Source organism: Lepisma saccharinum, chromosome 14 (genome assembly GCF_977018435.1).
Source record: "Lepisma saccharinum chromosome 14, izLepSacc3.1, whole genome shotgun sequence".
Lineage (NCBI taxonomy): Eukaryota > Metazoa > Arthropoda > Insecta > Zygentoma > Lepismatidae > Lepisma > Lepisma saccharinum.
This window is the reverse complement of record NC_139242.1, coordinates 52037112-52058514: the sequence shown is the minus strand read 5'-3', so window position 1 is coordinate 52058514 and position 21403 is coordinate 52037112. Positions and strand designations below refer to the sequence as shown.

At 40.8% G+C, this 21403-nt stretch overlaps 1 protein-coding gene and 1 non-coding gene across 2 annotated transcripts in view; both read left to right on the top strand.

Moving 5' to 3' along the window:
* Positions 1 to 21403, top strand: part of LanB2 (laminin subunit gamma-1) — a 351641-nt gene that overhangs the window by 110580 nt on the left and 219658 nt on the right. The window lies entirely within an intron of this gene.
* On the top strand, positions 15076 to 15166 carry TRNAY-GUA (transfer RNA tyrosine (anticodon GUA)). Its single transcript is given in 2 exon segments — positions 15076 to 15112; positions 15131 to 15166. It is a non-coding gene; the product is annotated as a tRNA-Tyr (tRNA).

Genomic DNA, 21403 nt, shown 5'->3' with positions numbered 1-21403 from the left:
CAGGTTCTTGTTCCTGAAAGAAAACACAACTTTTACAGGAGATGACGGCCCATATGTCCCATCCTATGAGGTCAAAAAGCACTGGCAAAAGCAATTCAAATGTGGTCCGATCTTGGTGAGCTTCTATTCCCAGTCGACCACAGTCGAGGTGGAGGCACCATCAACCAAGTTGAATCTGCAATCGTAGAAGATCGTCGCATAACAATTCAAGAACTAGCTGACAGAGTCAGGATTAGTTTGAAGTCTGTCGAAAAAAATCACCAACCAGCATCTGCATATGTAGAAGGTTTCAGATCGTTGGGGTCTCCGGTTGCTCACATCTTTCGCGAATGACGACCGTGGCAGGTGCTCCCGCGAACTTTCAGTCACGTGCCAACAAAAACAAGAGGACTTTTTTCGTCCGACTAAATACATAGGAGGAGATGTGGGTTTTTCAATTACGGCACAGAGACTAAAGAATAGTCTAAACAATGGGAGCACTACGACTTATCACCACCTAAAGACCTAAAGAGGCACGTGTCCAACCCTCCGCTGGCAAGGTGATGCTCGCAGTGTTTCTTGGTCCAGAAGGGATTGGTTTTGACAGACTTCCTGACAAGAGAAACCACAATAACTGAGACCTATTATGCATCATTGCTGGTGAAATTACAGAACGTTATGGAAAAAGAAAGGCGCGACATGCTTTCCCAAGATCTCCGTCTGTTGCAAGACAATTCTGCTGTTCACTATGCGAATGGGAAGCATGCTCTTGTAGCTGTGGAATTCTACTCTATCCCCCTTATTCTCCTGACCTTGCATCACTCGACTTTCATCTCTTTCCCTCCATGAAGTTATCTTTGAAAGGTAGGAACTAGATAGATGATGACACACTGATTAATGACGTGCTGTCCTGGGTTTAGTTCCAACCTCGTGGGTTTTATTAGAAGGTTCTGCACAGTTGCATGAAACGATGTGACTCTGGTTGGTAGCTATGTAGAGAAGGTATAATAAGCGTGTTGTCCAACCCATGGATCAGAGTCAATTTTCATTGAACGCCCCTCGTAGATATATGGAAAATATGGCCGAGAGAAAAATCACGGAGGTAACTTTCTAGGCATGAATAAAATAACTGAGAATATCGTCGTTTTGAATGTTAGAAAATGCGCATCTTCTCGCAGCTGAAGAATATTCTCTGTCAAGTAAAACATGAATGGCAAAGTTCCACGCTATTTTGAAAATGAGCAGGCGTTCATGCAAGAATCTCGCTGAATCGTTCCCGCCCCCTTCCATAAAAAGCTGAATGAAGTCAAGTCCTGTCGGAGGCCAACTGGTATGTTGGCGGCGGGATGCTGAGTCTTTTATCTTCGCCAAGTGCTCAGATGCGGGAGGGAAGAGCCGCAGACTGCTCTGTCGGGGTCAGCAGCCAGACTCAATTCGCTCTTTCCTTGTCCGCCCAACAAGGACGCCGCACTTCGGTCCACTTCCAATGCAGATAGGACACGTGCATAACAATACTCCTCTTCATTGTTATCGGTCGAAACCGATCATAATGCCTTACTACCAGGGAATTTATATGTACTAAAACGTGATTTATATACATGATGTGTAAATATATATTTTGTTATTTTAATAAAAATATGGAGTTAAATATGGACGTTTGTGAAAAATGGCATGTTCCATTAAGCAAACAGCTCATCTAGCTAAAGAAATTGTATTAGGCTGACATGACATTAATTGTAATGCAAAATTTAAATACAATATGTGCTTTATTTCTTTTTTACCAAAACAGTCGGTTACCAAACTTTCCCTTGAGTGCTGAATTTTAACTGCACTTAATTTTGAAAGCCATTTATAAGTTTTGAAGTCAGTAGTGAAAATAATGTGTCCCCTAGGCCAGTTGAAATGCATCCTTTAAAGCTCCTCGTATAACCTCTCACCAAAACAGTTAGCATTGCGACAAAATGAAGAATGCGTAAATCCATATCGAAATTGGCGTGAATGAAAGCAATTACTGCGAAAGCTTGAAGGGAATAGCTGCCAGAAATAATAAGTACGAAAGCAATAGCTGCGAAAACCTATCAGTGTGAGAGGAATAACTGCTGAAAGGAATAAGCATGAAGTGGAATATTTGCTAATAGGGAATAAGAGTGAAAGGAATAGCCGCAAGAAATAATAAGCGTCAAAGGAATAATCGTGAATGGAATAGCTGCGAAGAAGTTATAAGTGTGAAAGAAATAACTGCGAAAATGAATAAGCATGAAAGGAATAGCTGCGAAATGGCATAAATATGAAAGAAATAGCTGCGAAAAGGGGATAAACGTGAAAGGGATAACCGCAAGCAGTAATAAGCGTCAAAGGATGACTGCGAAATGAAATAATCGTGAAAGGAATAGCTGGGAAAAGGAGGAATAAGTGTGTAAAGAATAGCTGCGAGAAACAATAAGCGTGAAAGGAATATCTGGAGTGGAGAAAGGAATAAGTGTGAAAGGAATAGCTGCGAGAAACAATAAGCGTGAAAGGAATATCTGGAGTGGAGAAAGGAATAAGTGTGAAAGGAATAGCTGCGAGAAACAATAAGCGTGAAAGGAATATCTGGAGTGGAGAAAGGAATAAGTGTGAAAGGAATAGCTGCGAGAAACAATAAGCGTGAAAGGAATATCTGGAGTGGAGAAAGGAATAAGTGTGAAAGGAACAGCTGCGGAAAAACAATAAGCGTGAAAGGAATATCTGGAGTGGAGAAAGGAATAAGTGTGAAACGAATAGCTGCGAGAAACAATAAGCGTGAGAGGAATATCTGGAGTGGAGAAAGGAATAAGTGTGAAAGGAATAGCTGCGAGAAACAATAAGCGTGAAAGGAATATCTGGAGTGGAGAAAGGAATAAGAGTGAAAGGAATAGCTGCGAGAAACAATAAGCGTGAAAGGAATAGCCTCGAAGAGGAATATGCGTGAAAGCAAAAACCGCGAAAAAGAATAAGTGTGAAACGAACAAATGCAAAAGGAAAATAAACATGAAAGAAAGGAATAAACGCGAAAGGAATACCCGCGAAAATGAATAAAGACAACGGAGAGGTAGATAGGGGCACATAAAAATTCTCAGGAGTTCGAAAGTTAAATTTACGTGTTCGTAATGGTGCCTCTATATACTGTCATTTTTTTTCTGAAAGCCGGAGGGAATGGGGTGTGTGGGCTGTCACAGCCGCTTTGTCTTTCAAAATTACATAAATCGCCCGCCAAAGCTATAAGCCTGAACTAGCAGAAACATCACATGTCGCATCTTGCTGGAGGCAGCAGCATTACACGGTTAATCATAACTTGCGGGGTAAGTTGTGACGACAGGTAGCCTCATATCAAAGCAGTTAATCTCTCGCGGGACACTAACGCCCTCCGACGGAACGGAGGGAAACCTCGGTCTGTCTTTTTCATGAACCGGTAAATTGTAAAACAATCTTTCAGGGTTGCTCACTTGGAAATGTTTATTGGACGTTTAAAAGCTTGTACTTCGCGTCGTAAAATTCCTGACTAATTTCTCCCGTGGTTGATATGCGTTCGCTCAGGCAGGCAGAAACATGTTAAATAGCTCAATAGATCATGTACGCAGCGTGAGATAAGATTTACAACGGCCGTGAATGTATTTACCTCTTCACGTGCGTCTTAACGCGCATGTTTAAACTGGCCTGTGTGGAGTATATGTAGGTTTCACTGAGTCAGAAAGGTGAATTGTTAGGCAAATATCTAAAAATAATAGTTTAATAGATACTTTGGAACTCATGACATGCGAACGTCCATCTTGGCCGAGGTTTTCCTCAGTTAATCCTGGCGAATGCTGGGATGGTACAGTACTGCACAAGTATTGCTCAGCATTAGAGTACTGCATGGAACAACTTTCGCTCGCTCGTATTCGTTCGAGTCAGTTTAATCCAATAATGTGACAATAATTGTAGACACATTAAAATATGTAAAATATCCGTCCTGGCAGTTTCAGCCCACAATCGCCTGTTTCATTTTCATGTATCACTGTATTGGTAAGATAGACTAAACCAGGGTGCGAAATTCTGGGGGGTCAGGGGGGGGAGATTTCCCCCACCAACAATCTTGACCTAAAAAATCCCCCCCGGGGGGAGAGTTTTTCTTGTAACAACAAAATATAAGCAATTAGTATTTACGTCTTATGTACTTCACTAAGAATAATATCGAAAACACACAAAAGAGTGAGTGCAGAATGCTATCTTTCGTTTTCAGTAGATTATTACCGTTATTACTCTGTCTATACCAATAACAATATGCGTGCAATAAAAGAAGAATGCGAGTCAAACATAATTATAAATTATAATGGTTTTGTATTAATACAAAAATTAAACCAAAGCTTGTGCATAACAAAACTATTTCGTTATTTATTGACATCTTTAAGCAGTTAGTAAAGAAATTAATTTGCTACTTTACACATATCTGATAAAAGTAACGAATTAATTACTTCATGTGTATTTCATAATATTTTTTAAAAATATTTAGTAATTAATTTACTTTTATATTTAATAACATTATACATATCCATATCATAATTTATGCACATATATATATATATATATATATATATATATATATATATATATATATATATATATATATATATATATATATCCATATTTGAGGACCCACTATAACAGGCAAATTACGTTTATACTATACTACTGTGCTTCCAGCGTGTAGAAGAAGCTCTCGATTCCGTACGCTATCTAGCGTTGCCCGTGTGAACTATTTGGCGCTCGAGCGAAATCTCCTTGCAGCACTCATTAATTTGTCTCTTGCATCCTACACTCTGTCCCATGAGCCTGTGTAGCAACGCCGCGCATAACGGTTGACAAGGAAAGAAAGCGAGTGGGCGGAACAAAGCAGTGCGCGCTGCTGCATACGGATGGTAGCTGCAGCCGTTTTTTCTCCTCCATACTCTTCGTTCATTGGCCGAGTCCTCGAGCCAAGGAATATTAAAGCAACAAAGTAACTGGAATTTAAATCAGATTTTTTTCCCAGAACCCCCAGAAACAAGACAAGCTGTGTGGCAAACAGTTAGTGTATATTAATCTTGTGGTCAAACTTGAGTCCAAAGTTATTCATGGTTGAAAATGATATATGCTTGTTATTTTCGAACTAATTAGAATATTCTGTCTCGTTTTACATACTTAGCTGTTGTTCAATTGAGATTTCTTAGTTATAAACAGGTCACAGCATGCACACCTCATACAAGTTACGAATCAAGAACCATTGATTTCGTACGTTCTATGTAGCGACAGAGGTAAAACTCTCGAAATGCTTTAAGTTATCTAGAACTATTACTCAGTGCATTGAAGATACTTGCAAGTGACTTTATGACCAGGGCTTGAGGTGGAAATGAGATTTGCTCAATCAGTGGCGATGATCCATATTCCGGATTTTCACAGCCTATGCGCCTATTTCAAAATTCCTCACATGACAAAGTGCATGAGATTGAGATCAGGTGAGCGCGGTGTCCATTCCACAGCCCCCCATCTCCAAATAGTTATGTTTTTCTTTCTACTGCCATTGGTTCAAGACTTTATGGCTACCCTCCTATATCTAGTAAGAAATTGAAAGGGAAATCTGTTCTAGAGAGCAGAGTGCGTGACTAGAGTGGAGAATCATGTGAGCTGTTCTTTTGAACGGTTTACGTTGAACGACTCACGCATATGAACCTATTTTCCAGCAGCTAGCTCAAGCAACTCAACCATATGCTTCATATCAGAAAGGAAAGAAATGTTCTGCCTAGAGATAAACTTTCTTTTGTTACATCAACAACCCAGCAACGCACAAAGAAATGTAACAATTAGAATATCTCCTTACTTCTTCACCCTCGCATCGAAACGATGAACATCTTCTTCTTTAACCTTCTGGGAGTCAGAAGCCGCTGACAGAACATAAATAATGTTAGTTACGGTCCGATTTTAGACGCTAATAGCGTTCGCAGAGAGTGAAACAAAAAAAAGTCTCCCCTGTCTTAGCCAACACATTAACCCTTTCCCTCCAGGGCTGCTAGAGTCGACTCACTCCCTAGATGGCGACACCTGCGCCACTCTTCGCTTTTCGGTTCTGTAAATACTATTAACGATGGATTGTTCGTAATGTGAAATTACAGGGTGCTAAATGGGTTTCATCTCGCGAGACCTCTACTTCATTAAATCCAGGCTTTTTTTCTGTGTGTTGTTTCAAGCGCTACCGCTGCTTTTTATAATGTCTATGGTAAACTGCCTCTCACATGTCAAGCACCTGGGTCTCCTCCCGCCACCTCGTTGTGTGTGGAGTATACCAGTGAGGAATCTGAGTAAACGAGCTGCATTCATGGTCTATAGTGTCTCGCAAAGGGCAAGAGAATAGATTCAAATACTCTAGCACTGGACTGGATAGAGTTAACTAGAATGTCACAGCATTGTTGGACGATTCCAAAACAACAAGATCAAAGAGAATTGCCGAGACTGGAATAATAACAAAGGAAGGCTGTAATACATACAGTAATAAGTGCTAATTGTATAACTAACGAAAAGATCAACCCAACAACGAAACGAACATCGCAAGGAGAATGCAAATGTTCGGTATAGCACAGACAGCAAGAGAAGCAGAGATGCAAATGAGGAATACAGAGAAAGAGTGAAAAGAATGGAGTGAGACAGGAAATATAAAGAGGAAAGGAAGCAAGAAAGAACGGGAGAATCAGAAGCGAGAAAGGGAAAGAGAGAGGGAGAGATAAAAGAAAACTGGAAGCAGAGGTGGAAGTGAGGGATACATAGCATAGGTAGAGTGAAATAGTGGAGAAAGGGAGAAATGGAGATGCAGAAGTGAGAAAGGTGGATAAATAGAAAGAGAGAGGTGATAGAAAACGAGAAAAGCAGAGGTGTATGTGAAGGATACAGAAATGGAGTGAAAGGGTGGAGAAAGATAGGAAAGAGAGAAGAGGAAGCAAGAAAGAACGGAAGAATAAAAAGCGAGAAAGGTAGAGAAATAGAAATAAGAGAATAATAGGAAAGACAGTGGGAAACGAGAGAAAGAGAGAGAGGGGCAGCGAGAGAAAGATAGAGGTGGCACGGAGAAAGGAAGAAACGGAGGGAGCAACGAGACAGTGTGTGACCAGAGAACGAGAGGAAAAAAGACTGTGAAAGACAGAGATAATAAGAAGGGTGGGAGGTGTGAAAAGGGAAAGAAACAGAGTGAGAGAAAAATCAGACAGGCAGAAAAGAGAGAGACGTTTTAACGTCTGCCTTTATTCTCTTTCAAGGTTGCTCCGGAAACCAACCACTTTCATTTATGACATGACTAACAATATAAAAATAAATGCTAAAAATTTGATAATGTATTGAAACCTCATTTCTTGCTATTTTCCTTCAGGGATTCACGAATCTTGTTATCATCAAGCATCGATTTATCAACCAACTGCTGGTTATACCTTGAACGCCACTATTAGACCTCCTGAAACTGGTGATTTAAGTATGAAGTTGGTACTACTGACCTGCCAACATGATTCCTCAGTGTACCCCATTTGCTTTCTCGGCGCTAATGAATGAACTGACCTCGGAAGATCACCCCTTTTGATGTCTGCCACAAGAGACCCACAAGGATAGGTCTGTCGGCAATCCCTTTGTCTGAGGGTTTGGGTATAATCAGAAGTCCCTTCCTCCTTCTCCCCCTTCCTGGTCGGAGGCGGCACGGGGAAAGATGAAAGGCCTTTTCTAACAGCTGGGCTGCCACTGGAAAGAAACTGAGGGTTTATGACAAGATTATTTCGGTAAGTTTTTGTGAAAAATAAAAAGAAATGGTTTTCTGCTGAATTTCGTGTTCTCTGAAGTAGCAAGGGATTTGTTCCCATTTTTATTTCGGGAACTGTTCTCTGAGAACTTTAGTGAAATTTTGAAACTGAAATTTCCCTTTTGGATGTCAAAAATTAAGTTTCCAGTCTTAAAATTCCCTATTCATTTAAACTTTGGGTGAAAGGGTGTTTTCCCTTTTAAAAATATGCAAGCCTATTGCAGAAGAACAAAGCTTCTAAAGTTTATTGCCACTGTCAAGTCTTTAAAAACAAGAAATAGAAATGGTCTCTGTATGTATTTACTTCCTTGGCTTTCAAATTAGGCCTAAATATAAATTTTTAACTTAATTTTTTTTATAGAACATTAAAATGCTGACAAAGGCAAAATTTATTGTGAATCTTCGTCTGAAGAAGACCCTGTTATACCGCGTTTGTTACAACCTGTCCCGTTTCCCGCGCTAGCTATCGCTCGACAGTTTCGGTGCCAATGAGAAACGAGGAAAAAATCGTCTGCTGGGCAGCGAGGAGCAAATGGGAGCCACAAGAGAGGCGCTTACGTACTGTTTGACCAGCGATCCGAGAGCTCTCGAGTTTTCTGCGCATGCCCGAAGTAGAAGAGTCCAGTCGTAAATTGGGGGAGTTTGCGGAACCGCTTCTCTGAAACGCGAGCAGCGCGAGTGTCACGTGGGGAAAGAGAGCAATGTTGCCAACCGGAGAATATTGTAACAAGATATTGGAAGTCCTCTGGCCGTGGAGAGGCGTCTTTGCAAAAGCTGAAGTCTTGAACGTAGCGCCAGTTCGGCATCTTTGACCCAACCCCAGAGGAAGCCGACTGGACCCGTATCTGGTTTCGAGCAACCACTATGGGCGTCCGGAAGGGGGGGGCAGGGGGGACGCCCCCCCCCTGAAAAATGAAAGTCATCCAAAAATTATGTATTTCGCACATATAATTTCATTTTAGCCACAATAATATGTGTTAACTATTGCATGATCACCATAAATTCAAATTTAAGCAATGCGTTTTTAGGGAACAGCACTATTTTTGGAGAAAATGTGCCTTGTTTGCCCCCCTGGGGAAAAAACCTTCCTTGCCCCTCCCTGGAAAAAATCCTACGGACGTCCATGGCCACCACCTGTTTTTCCGTAAAGCGCTGTTGTCACTTTTGCCTGCAGTGTTTAGACATCCATTCATTCACTGCGACGTTTTACTCCCAAGGTCTTTATATTATATATAAAAAAGATAGCACAGCACAATAACACTAATCGAGATTCAACTCTTCAATACCAACAGTGAACCTAAAATTGGCAAACGGCATGGTTGTGCATGTCCCTCGGTTTTCGTTACTTATGTTCTGGTGGATAAGCATCCTCGCAGATTGGTAACACTGTTCAACGTGCAACCGCGAGCGGCGTTCTCGCGCCTGCCTTCCTATCGCCAACTTCCCCTTTTTCTTGGCACTTTGCCAACTGGAGCTCTCGGATCGCTGGTCAAACAGTAGACGCTGTTGCGACGTTGCGTATTTTAATTGGCTGCCTGGCTTTGACTTTCCCCAGCACGGAGAAAAGCCAGCGACCAGAGCGCGGGAACCGGGACAGGTTGTAACAAGAGGGCGGAAACGTTACGTTTTTAGTGTATATTTTTATACACTATATTTTGAAAACAAGGCTAAACTGTGTTAAAAATCTTTACATTCTTTAACTAGCGTTCAGCTGTAGACAATGTATGTAATCCTTGGATCCCGCTTCCTTTATGCCGTCCCGAAATCCCGGGCTTATAAAATTCATAGTCCCAAATATTAGATTATTTGAATTACGCATTTCGAACATATTTCCCGTATATATCCATCCATACTTAGCGTGTACGCTGCAATTGGCCAGTTATTGTTTAATTGAGTTTTTGTTGTGTTATCATCAAGGATCGATTTATCAACCAACTGCTGGTTATACCTTGAACGCCGCTATTAGACCTCCTGAAACTGGTGACTTAAGTATGAAGTTGGTACTAGTGACCTGCCAATATGATTCCTCAGTGTACTCCAATTGCTTTCTCGGCCACTGTCAATTTGTACTTTATGTACAGATAGGCTAATCGGAACTGGACATACAGTTTAAAAGTGGGATCCGAACCAATATGTTCCTCCAATAGGTATCGAACCCAGGCCCCCTTGGTTACAAGACAACGACGTTACCATTATACCATCGGGGAAGCCTTTGTTTTATAATTCGAATTTAAAAAAGGAAGAAGGCACAACGATATCATTTGTGGTAAGAATGTTTTATGGTCGCCTACACATCCGTTGTGCAATGCCACTTTCGGCACATATCGACTCTTGCCCGACCCTGTGGCCGAGTGGTGTCGACCTCCGTGGCGAAATGGTTAGCAGAGCGCGCTACAACGCCAGGGGTTCTGGGTTCGAGTCCCAGGTAAGGCATGGGTATTTGTGTTCGTCCAGTTGATAAGAAACAAAGAAAATGTAAGAATTGAAAAGTGTAAAAGTGAGAAAAGGAGTGAATGGTGGGGGATACCTCCGTGTAGGGGGTATTTCCTTTTCTTAAAAAAAAAAAGTGGTTAGCACATCGCGCTGCGACGCCAAGGGTCCCGGGTTCGAATCCCGGTCGGGCTTGGTTGTTTGTGAATGTCCATTCATCAATTTCATCATTTCATCACTCATCCCCATCTTCGCAAATTAGCCAAGAGGCATAAAACGCGAAGTAAAATAAACTAAATCAATCAATCAACATATCAACTCTTATTTTGCAGCCGCATGGAATGCTATCATCGTTTCTCAACCTATGGGGCGCGACCCACTGCTGGGTTCCGAAGTCGGGCTCGAAAATGTATTTACTGTGTCTACCTATTGCATTTAAATTACTAAGATATATTGTTTTAGCAATTTAAATTCATCCCGCTTTACCATTGCTTTTACCGGCATCTCTCAATTTCGAAATTTGTATTCAGCTAGATGTTGGACTAGAGTAAATTAATCTTTTAAATTACATACTTATTTTTCTAAAAAGAGGTATGTGTAATTTGTTTAAGCAAGCGTAAAAGGCTTCTTAAAGTACTCGATGTTAGCAAAAATATGATTACAAACTTGAGTGAATACCGCTACAAGTAATTCTGCCGACGCCCATGCTTATGGGTTCCACGAAGTGTAATATCCTTCAAGGTGGGTCCCGGACTGAAAAAGGTTGAGAACCACTGATCCAGAGGGAAGGAGGAGAGAGGAGGGAATAAATGATTTCTCAGCATCAAAGATCGGGATCCCGATCGCGGAATCCCGAAATTAGAGTCCCTAGTCCCAAAATCCCGGGATTATTCAATCTACTGATTGCATTCCCCTAATCAGTCGCACTAGTGATACGAGTACGAATGTGAACGAAATATGAATACTGGAGATGTTTCTATATTACACTATTACACTGTAATCGAAAATAGAGAACCAAGTGTGAAATACATTTCCCCATTTCTGCGATACGTTTCCCCGAAAATTACTAGTTCCTGTGAAGAAAAACTTTTCGGCTGGTCTAACTCTTCAAGCCAATGAACTGCACTCCCAACAGTTACCTGACAGCTGTATTTTGACTTCACGCCTGAGAAAAAAAGTCGCGCTTGTTTACACTCTGCTCGCAGCTAGACGGAACGAAACGCATGAAGAAGCGAACCTAATAACGTATTCCGAATTAAGGCGGAGATTCCCGAGTACTAAATCGTAACCTGTCGAAGATAATGCGATAAACTCTCGCTTCGCCGCAATCGTAATTGGAAAGGAAATGTGAGATTATAATCTTCGCTTTCAAAATTGATGAACGTTCTTTTCTTTTTTTCAAGTTAGAAAGGGGGAGAGAAGGTAACGCGAAGTTCATTGTGGTTAATGGGGGAGGGAAGTGTTACGTTCAATGCGGGTTAAACGAGGAGGAGGGGGTGTTATGTTTATTGCATTGTGCTCTGACTTGCTTTTCTTATCGCACAGAACCTCTCCCCGTCTCTCTCGCACACACACACACACACACACTTCGCAACCATTGCATGATTCATAGCTTTCTTGTGCTGTTAGAATGCAGCAGGGGTTTCACACAATGTACACAGACTAATCAATTCTCTGACAGTCGTGAACATGCATGCATGCAGCTGTGTGAAAAAGGTTTGTGAGAGAAGTGTGGCAAGGAAAAATAGTCTTAAGGTTTGAAATTATCCACCTTAGAGAGAGAGAACAAGATTTTATAAACGCCTGTATTTATTTTTCCTCTTAAATTTTGCAGTTTTTTATGTTTTTGTACGAAGGGAAATAGGGAAGTAAACAGCACAATTGAGAATGTAACTCGCATTTTAAACTCGAGTTCATGTGAAGAATCGTTGAAACGAGACGAGAATATACCTACCAAACGAAACAGTATTTGTACCAGAGACAGTACAGCTAGCAAGGGAGGGTAACACGACACTGAAGGGTCAGTGTCTGATAATGCAAGTAAGAGAAGAAAATACACGGAATTGGGGGAGAGATATAAAAAACATGTTGAGCTCTATTGGGATGGGGTGGGTGTGGCAAGCGGGAGGGAGGGTAGATACATCAGTTGAAAATCAAATTAGGGAGAGACTTCTGGACATAGACAGACAAGAAATACTAGCCGATTGTCAGACGAAGACTTCACTAAGGGATCGTTTGAATTCAAGGGAATGGGGCAAATGGTAGGCAAAAAAGAAAGGGTGAGGGTTAGCATGGTTTAGACTGGGGGGTTGGAAACAAGTAAAAGTGAAGATTGAAGCAGGGGAAACGATATGTTATTTGTGCGGGGATGGAGAGACTGAAGAGCATCTGATCTCTGCTTGTCCCTCTAGCGTGATTTGCGAGACAAGTGGGTTAATAACGTAACAGGGAGGGAAATAATGGAAGTAGCAGAAGATAGAAGAGGAATCATAAGTGAGATAGTGCAACGAGTGGGGAGGTATTTGTGGGAAATGAGAGAGCGACGTGGAAAGGCGATAGCGGTCAGCGAAAAGAACGAAGAAACCGCACAAAGTGACCCTAGCTTGCAATACGTGTACTGTGGATCCAGCATTGTGCAATATATATGTGTTTTGTTTTTGAGTGTCAAATGAATATCCAATGTGAATCATCATGTAGTGCGTACAGCCGACGGCTCGCACAAGGAAATTCAAATAAATTCAAATTCAAATACCTGTGCTCGAAGTAAGGTAGCAAAATTTTTGCAAAGCGTCACCCAAGCTATATCATGTTGAAGGCGCAGTTCCATACATTTTTTGGTGTCTGACTTGGACCGCCTCCTTCCTACTCATGATTGATTTTTAAAATATTATGAACTCGCAACGTTGCGTCTACTCTACCACTCTACTGTCCCCAGAAATCATTTACATTGATTCAATGATCTGCCGAGTCCACGCACGAGTGAAAAATTGGAGGGGAAGGAAGCAAATCGGTCGGTAGCTGTCCTCTTTGAACTAGTGATGGCCAAACCCGGATAAAATTTTACCCGGATATCGGATAATTTTCTGTCCGGACAGTTTTATCGTTTATCCGTTTTACAGGCTATCCACCAGTGGCGTATACTGAGTCCAAGATCTGGGCTATCTCACAATGTCACGTGGTCCTAGGCTATGAATAGAAATAAGTTTACCAACTCCTAAGAAATCAGGTTGCCAACTCATAAGAAATCAGGTTGCCAACTCATTAGAAATCAGGTTTCCAACTCATAAGAAATCAGGTTGCCAACTCGTAAGAAATCAGGTTGCCAACTCGTAAGAAATCAGGTTCCCAACTCGTAAGAAATCAGGTTGCCAACTCGTAATAAATCAGGTTGCCAACTCATAAGAAATCAGGTTTCCAACTCGTAAGAAATCAGGTTTCCAACTCGTAAGAAGCCAACTCGTAAGAAATCAGGTTCCCAACTCGTAATAAATCAGATTGCAAACTCGTAAGAAATCAGGTTGCCAACTCATAAGAAATCAGGTTTGCCAACTGCAGAATCAGCATCATCATCTCACTGATATGAATAATATTATTTACAATTTTTGATCGATTTTTCTCCTGAAATTTAATTCTCTAGATTTCAGGCTTCGCAGATAGCCTAGAATATACGCTTCTGCTGTCCAGATATTCTATAATTCGTCATGTTCGTATATCCCTGTACGGATTTTCTACAAATCCTTCATCAAATCTGTACTATTCGGATACTCCAGTTTTCAAAAGGCAAATTGATTTGAATTGACTTTATTGCTGGGCGAGTTTCAGCTGTTGCTGGTCTACCACCTAATCCCCAAAAGTACAGATTAAAATAAAATTCAAGATTACAAAGAAAATGAACAAGAAAGTACAATAAAATACAAAAGGAATAAAATCCCATACAATAGAACAGATTAAAATAAAAATTAAAATAAAATTCAAGATTACAAATAAATTGTGTGTGTGTGTGGGATGGGGGCTTAATAAGTTACAAAAAATTTAGAAATGTCATACAAATACTATATTTTTGAAGTGATGACTGGGACTGAAATAATCCCTTACTACACACACTATACTACTTTTGGTGAAACAGATATTTATATCACGCAAAAAAAAAATGCACAATATTCAATCATAGTGCCTACAGTACATTCCACCCGAAGCAATGAAACTCCCCTCCGTTCCGAAAACTTGGCAGCTATTGACCTTTGACGCAGATGCGGAGAGAATTTGCATGATGACTTTAAAGTCACAGATTGCAACAGGGACAGCGAAGGTACAGATAAAGAAGCTCCCCTGTGAATGAACTTTCTAGAGTCTAGAGAAGAGAATCTTCTAAATACTTGCCGCTACTTATACTTCTCCGAACAAATGTATTAGCTGTTGTTCATGTTCTGTGAATTTATCCTTCACCAAAGTTGTGAGCAAAATAATATCTGTTGTCTACATTTTCACTCTTCACTGCAAACAAATTACACGAAATAGTTTTACCTAATGTCAAGGAGGCTGACGGCAGTTCCAGTGGGGGCTGAGCCCCCACCCCACCTGGCCCCTACCTGGCTACGGGCCTGCTACTCGACCAATGTAAAACAGTTTTTATCATCGTCTGTCGGTTTCTTTGGCAACGAAACAAGACTGCCTGTCTGCCGAGAGCAACTGAGAATGAAGCGAAGAAGCCGTTTGATTAGCTTTTCCCAACAATAAACCGCTTCGTAAAAGCGCCCTTGCCCCAGGCGGACGCAACAGGGTCGTTCAGTAAGCAGCGCACGAAAGAGAGTTATGCAACGCTCACATGTCAGTATAGCGCAGGCCCAATCCCTAAAGTTCCTCTGGTAGCTCAGTTGGTAGAGCGGTGGACTGTAGTGGTGACTAAGTTCAGTAATCCATAGGTCGCTGGTTCAAATCCGGCCCGGAGGAGGCTACTTTTTTTTACTTCAAAATGTGGTTTCATTATTAGAAGTTAAGTCTTTTGCTACCTTCTACAGCTTTTTAGAACCGTTGCACATGTTTTTTTTACAACCTCCATATATTTTTAGTGCTTTTGATTTATTGTCCTTCTTTACATGCTTGAGAGATGCAGCTGTCTCTCTTTCCCATTATTTCATGTTTTAAGCAGTTTCTTCCTTTGTCTTAATAGATTCTGTTTTGTTTCTTAATTTTTTCATGTCTTCTTATTCTTTTTTCTTCCTTTTAGTTTCTTTTCTGCTGTTTCTGTATACTTGTTGTTTTCCACTCTATTTTTTCTGTCTGCCTTTTGATTCAGTGCTTGTTGCTTCTCCCACTGTTATTTGCTTGTCTTTATACATCTGCTGTATTATATCTTTTGTCATTGAATTATCATCTATTATTCTATTATTCTTTTCGTTCATTTGTTTTTTCTAAGCCTTAGCGAGATGTGATATGGAGTTTAGTTAGAGGAGATTTGATATCATACATATTTTATGTAGCCTATGTAGAGAAGATGTCGCTACTCTTCGTAACAGATGCCAAGCAAATGTATGAGAAGCGACATAGTATGCCCGGTGCCTTGCGCATGAAAGGGCCTTTCGTCCCATGGGGTTGATACGAGAAATGTAATAAATAGACGTGAGAAAAGTAGATCGAGAAGACAAATTTTTGTAGGCAATAACATTTTGTTTCTATCTGGATTTAAATTCTCGTTTAACTTTAAAATTTGAATGAATACGTTTATCAGAGGCGTAACATACAGGCGGGCGGGCCCTAAGCCTAAGAGTGCCCGAAAAAAGTAAAAATTATTGTCGTACTTCTCATGTGAAAAGTTTACGCACAATTTACGATAACTTGCTTGGACATTTTTATCCCTTTGTCTTGGCTTTCTTCTCTCTCTTGACCTTGCACTTCCAATTTTCATATGTTAACAATAAAGCATGCCACAGAGCAACCAGCAAGGTGTAAGGAATTTTAATGCTTGCGTTGTTGTCAACTCGAGAAGGGCGTGGATAATATTAGCAGTTCTTCCTTCCTTCATACAGCTTCAGATGCATTTATTGCCCTAACGAGTATAAATATGCTTTTTCCTCCGAATTCCCTGATTGTTTTGCTTAAATCTGAAATCACCTCAACAACATTCATAAGTGTTTTGGCAAAGTCTCCTCTCCTTGATAATTCTTCACTATCTTCCAGTGTTCTCTGCACCCTGTACTGCCTTTTTGTTTTATTAATGGTAAAGTAAATACTTAAATTTATTGGAAGAATCTGACTTTACATGGGGGACCGAAATTTGTTTCTTGCGGACAGGCACTTGACGATTTCGTAACGCCATTGCGTCAAGTATTTAATTACTGCAAGAACATTTCAGACGAATACAACAAAATGAGATTCACAATTGTCATCCAAGTCCTGAAATTCAAAATTAACTGGTACAAAGTCAAACTGGGTAGATTAAAAAAGAGTCAAATTAGGTGTATACTAAGTGATTGTACCAAAGATTCCACACCTGTGGAGCAAATGACTATCGTTTTAAGATGTGTTGATATTGAAACCGATTGTGTCGAAGCGCTAGTAGCTAGATATTTTGGCACCCTAGGCAGGATTGGGGTCTAGCGTCCTCCGCTCTACCAAACGTCGGCCTTTTATGTATGTCCTTCGATATTTTCTTCTTATGTCATGGTTTGTGATATTTACATCCTACCAATTTGGACATGAGGAAACAAAGGAAAACTCATTAAAAATAATATAGGTATTTTTAAAGATTCGTAGTTAGTTAGCATTTCTACCTTTTTGAAAAAAAAAAAAAAAAAAGAGTAGCACATTTTAGGGTAGTTCAGTTACATCTTAGTGCCTGAAGAACATCTTTAAAAGTGTACTATTACTACTACTTTGGTTAAGGAAAATTCTAGCAGTGTGTTACAAAAATATACCTCATATTAACATAACCCACAGCGCTACAGCACCTTGGAGGGCCTTGGCTTACCTACCGACTGCTGGTCTCCCTCCCACACTGTTCCTCCGTCACCTGTTATAGCGTGAAGGTCTTAGACCAGTATTGGGGTGACGGGTGATCAGCCCGACGAACCCCCAGCCGTTGTTGTAGGTCTTCTCGACCGGGTTACGCTCACTCACTCGGAGCTTCCCAATTTCCTCACGATGGTGGGTTGCCACCGGCCCTATACGTAGGCCGAATAAATTCCGACCAGAGCCGGATTCGAACCTACGCCGTCCCGCAGCGAACGATCTCAAGACGAGTGAACGCCTTAACCCGCTCGACTACTGAGGAGGACATATACCTCATATTATTAAATATAATTTTCGTCAGTAATTTATTATTATTATTAATATTTAAATATGATAATTTGCTGACGTATCCTTGAAGATGGGGCCCTCGCATTCTAATCTCGCCAGGGCCTCACGATATGTTGCTACGCCACTGCGTATCAGCTTATGTGTAACCCTATTGCTATGATCACCAGTAATTCCACCGATAGTAACATACATACATGTGCAATAATTTATTTAAAAAAACAGATGTATGGGGAGTTTTTTTCGAATTTATTACAATTAACATTATAAACAATAACGTCAGACAGGAAGGAGCAAAGGAAGTGGAATATGATCTGTGAGAGACTGGGAGGTTTATACATATTATCAAACTTTTTCTTGTGGTGTTATCACCGGTTTTGACGTCGCCTCTCTTTATATGTTAGTTTGAGTTTCTATAAGTCTACACACAGATAGGCTAATCGCGACGGGACCTGTGTTATCCGAACATCCACCGAGCATCAAATTCTCTCTCTCTTTTCTTTTGCTCGCTTTACCTACTTCCTTCAATTATATCTCTCATTCTCTCTCTATCTCGCTCTCCCTTTTTCTATTTCCCCTGTTCCCTCTTATTTTCTCTCTTCTTTTCAGTCGTTTCTTTCAATGCCTCGTTTCTCCACCCCCTTCCTTTTATCTTTCCCTGCCTCATTTCTCCACTCTCTTCATTTTCTCTTTTTCCCTGCCTCGTTTCTCCACTCCCTTCCTTTTCTCTCTTTCCCTGCCTCGTTTCTCCACTCCCTTCCTTTTCTCTCTTTCCCTGCCTCGTTTCTCCACTCCCTTCCTTTTCTCTCTTTCCCTGCCTCGTTTCTCCACTCCCTTCCTTTTCTCTCTTTCCCTGCCTCGTTTCTCCACTCCCTTCCTTTTCTCTCTTTCCCTGCCTCGTTTCTCCACTCCCTTCCTTTTCTCCCTTTCCCTTCCTCGTTTCTCCACTCCCTTCCTTTTCCCTCTTTCTCTGCCTCGTTTCTCCACTCCCTTCCTTTTCTCTCTTTCCCTGCCTCGTTTCTCCACTCCCTTCCTTTTCTCTCTTTCCCTGCCTCGTTTCTCCACTCCCTTCCTTTTCTCCCTTTCCCTTCCTCGTTTCTCCACTCCCTTCCTTTTCCCTCTTTCCCTGCCTCGTTTCTCCACTGCCTTGCTTTTCGCTCGCTCTCTATCTCTTCCTTTCCCCCCCTTTTTGCTTCTCTCTTTCCCCTGCGCCCCTTGATTACAAGGCGACGAAGTTGCTACTGCACCACCTGCACTGCACTATGCACGGTATGGAATGGAAGGAGATATACATAATTGCATTTCCCTACTTTATTCAGGAAAATGAAGTATGAGTTAAGGGTGTTCTGAACCTCATACGTCGTACGTAGGGGGAGATCTGTTATCTTTTCCCCTTTAAGGACCTAGCATATGTTACATACGCACTCCCTAAAAGCTACTGCTCCGTGTACACCACACACGCACACGCAGAAGGTGTTAAGTGTAACCGGTTTACAGCTTTAACACCTCAACAGCAACCGAGAAGTCCTCGTCGCGGTGTTAACGATTTCTCACAATTCCCACGACACACCTGGGCGGGCAATCTCTCTCAGATGCATTGGCCTCGTTAACACATTGCTCGGACAGCTCCTACAAAACTCTGGAGCTGCGTTGGTTCGCAGAGAGCCCGAAACAGCCTGTTGCGTTTCCCTTTGTCATTAATGTCTCATTAGCCTGGAAGAGGAACAAGAAGTCACATACAAAAAAGACACACTTGCATCCACATATCTTTCAAGCGGAGAGTGTTTCTTTAGCCAACATTTAGGGACCACGTCATAACACGTGCACGATACCCTAGAAGTGGGGGGAACAGGGTGTCTCCCTCCACAATAGAAGCAGGATATCTCATGATTACACTTCGAAATGCACACATGCCCAAAACGTTTGAACGAACAACATTTGCACGGGGTGCATATAAGTAAGTACAGTACTGTATATAATCAGTACGCTATAAAATTCATTTTTTGATCTTTGGCCAGGCTCTACACCAGTGACGGCACCAGCCTAAAATAAGTGGGGGGCTAACTAATATCGGCTAAAAGGTAATTACGTAATACTTTACTACGGTATAATTTTACCAGTGACATGCTTTACAGACAGATCCAAAGATCACTGAGATGTTATGTTACATTTTGTTCCACAGGCACGAATCTTCTATATGTCAAATAAAATACAATTATTGTATTGTTTTATTTTCTTAAGCCATTATCGAAAGGAATAATATCACATACTTACTATTCATATGAACAGTAAACAAAATACACTCATTATCAACTCGCTGGATATTGTATAATACTACGTAACACTCTTTCTATGTAAGAGTACTTTTTTATATATATAAAATAAGAAAATAACCACAAAAAGAAGCTACGATACGATACGTCTGTTTTTATGAGCAGCTACAACATTGTTTAAATTCAAAGATTTTGCAAGCTCTTTCTCACAGGACAGAATAGATATAGCACTCAACCATTTTGATTACGAAGGCAACACTTGATTTGCCGTTGATGGGGTGTGTACATTTCAATAACACAAAGCTTTTAAAGTTCGTAAAAGGCATTTTTAAATATTTCAATCATTGCAAGCATCTGCTGAAGGGTCTTTATTTTGAGTTCCTTTCTGCCTCAGTGAGCCATAACTCTAAACTGTTCAAATCACAACTAGGGAGCGGCGAAAGATTGTAGCTTTTCGTGCTTCAGAAAAGCGGCACTAACTTAATAAAGTAGGCATCAAATAAGCCATACCACCCTTCAATATAAAGTATGTTAATGATACCATTTTTTTCTGCCATGATGAAATATCTTACTTTTTCTTGTTCAACAACTGGAATTCAGAACTTACTAAAAATGGGAAGGATGCCGAAATGCCGTCCACTTAAGAGGTGCCACTCGCAAGGAACAAACATATTTTCACTACACATTCACCTCCACTTCGAGACAAATACATTGACATACAAGCAATGAATATAGTTGCAACTCTTGCACTGGGCATTTTTATTAGTGAAGATTTTAATTAAATTTCAGAATATATTATGCATAAATACTGAACAGAATTAAATCAGTAGTTTTAGGAGTGCTTCAAAGTTTGATTCCTCTGCACAGAATCAAGTTTGGGCACTATGGTGATATTGCATTGATATTATTTCCTAACCTAACAAATTATAATTAATTAACATGTAGGACCAGGACTGCGAACAAGAAAATTGCCCAAGCCTGCTGATATTCGCACCGTATTTCAATGATTACTTGCTTGAATTTGTATCAATGTCTATTATATGCACAGATAGGTAAATCGGGACTAGACCTACAGTTTAAAGTGGGATTCGAACCACTGTGCAATATGCCTCCACCTGGTATCGAACTCGGGACCCCTTGATTACAAGTCGACGACGTTGCCATTACGACATAGGGGAAGCCCTTCTAGTGTTACCTCCACCGGGGATCGAACCTGGAACACCTTGATATCAAGGCAGCAATTATATCTCTAGACTATGGGGGCTGGGAGGCCAATTTTAATATTTCCAATGTTTTAGCATTTAGGAATTAGGTAGTTTGTGTACTATTTTATTCTTTAACTTCGTATTTCTCCCTCTCGAAGATTTGCAGTGATGAGGATAGGAAGGCTTGTGTTGCTACAGCCATAAGCAGAAAGGAAACATAGCGCTTCTTTACATTTTGAACGTCGTCCTACTTTTAAAAATTCATTTGTCGCACTTGTTAGACCTTTCAGAAATACAGTGATAAGATTTACAAAGGTTGCCAACGACAATCAAAGCTCAAATCTCACAGACACTGAATACGTCCATCTTCCAGGCAAGCAGCAGATATCGTAGCAATTTTTGCGACTCATGATTGG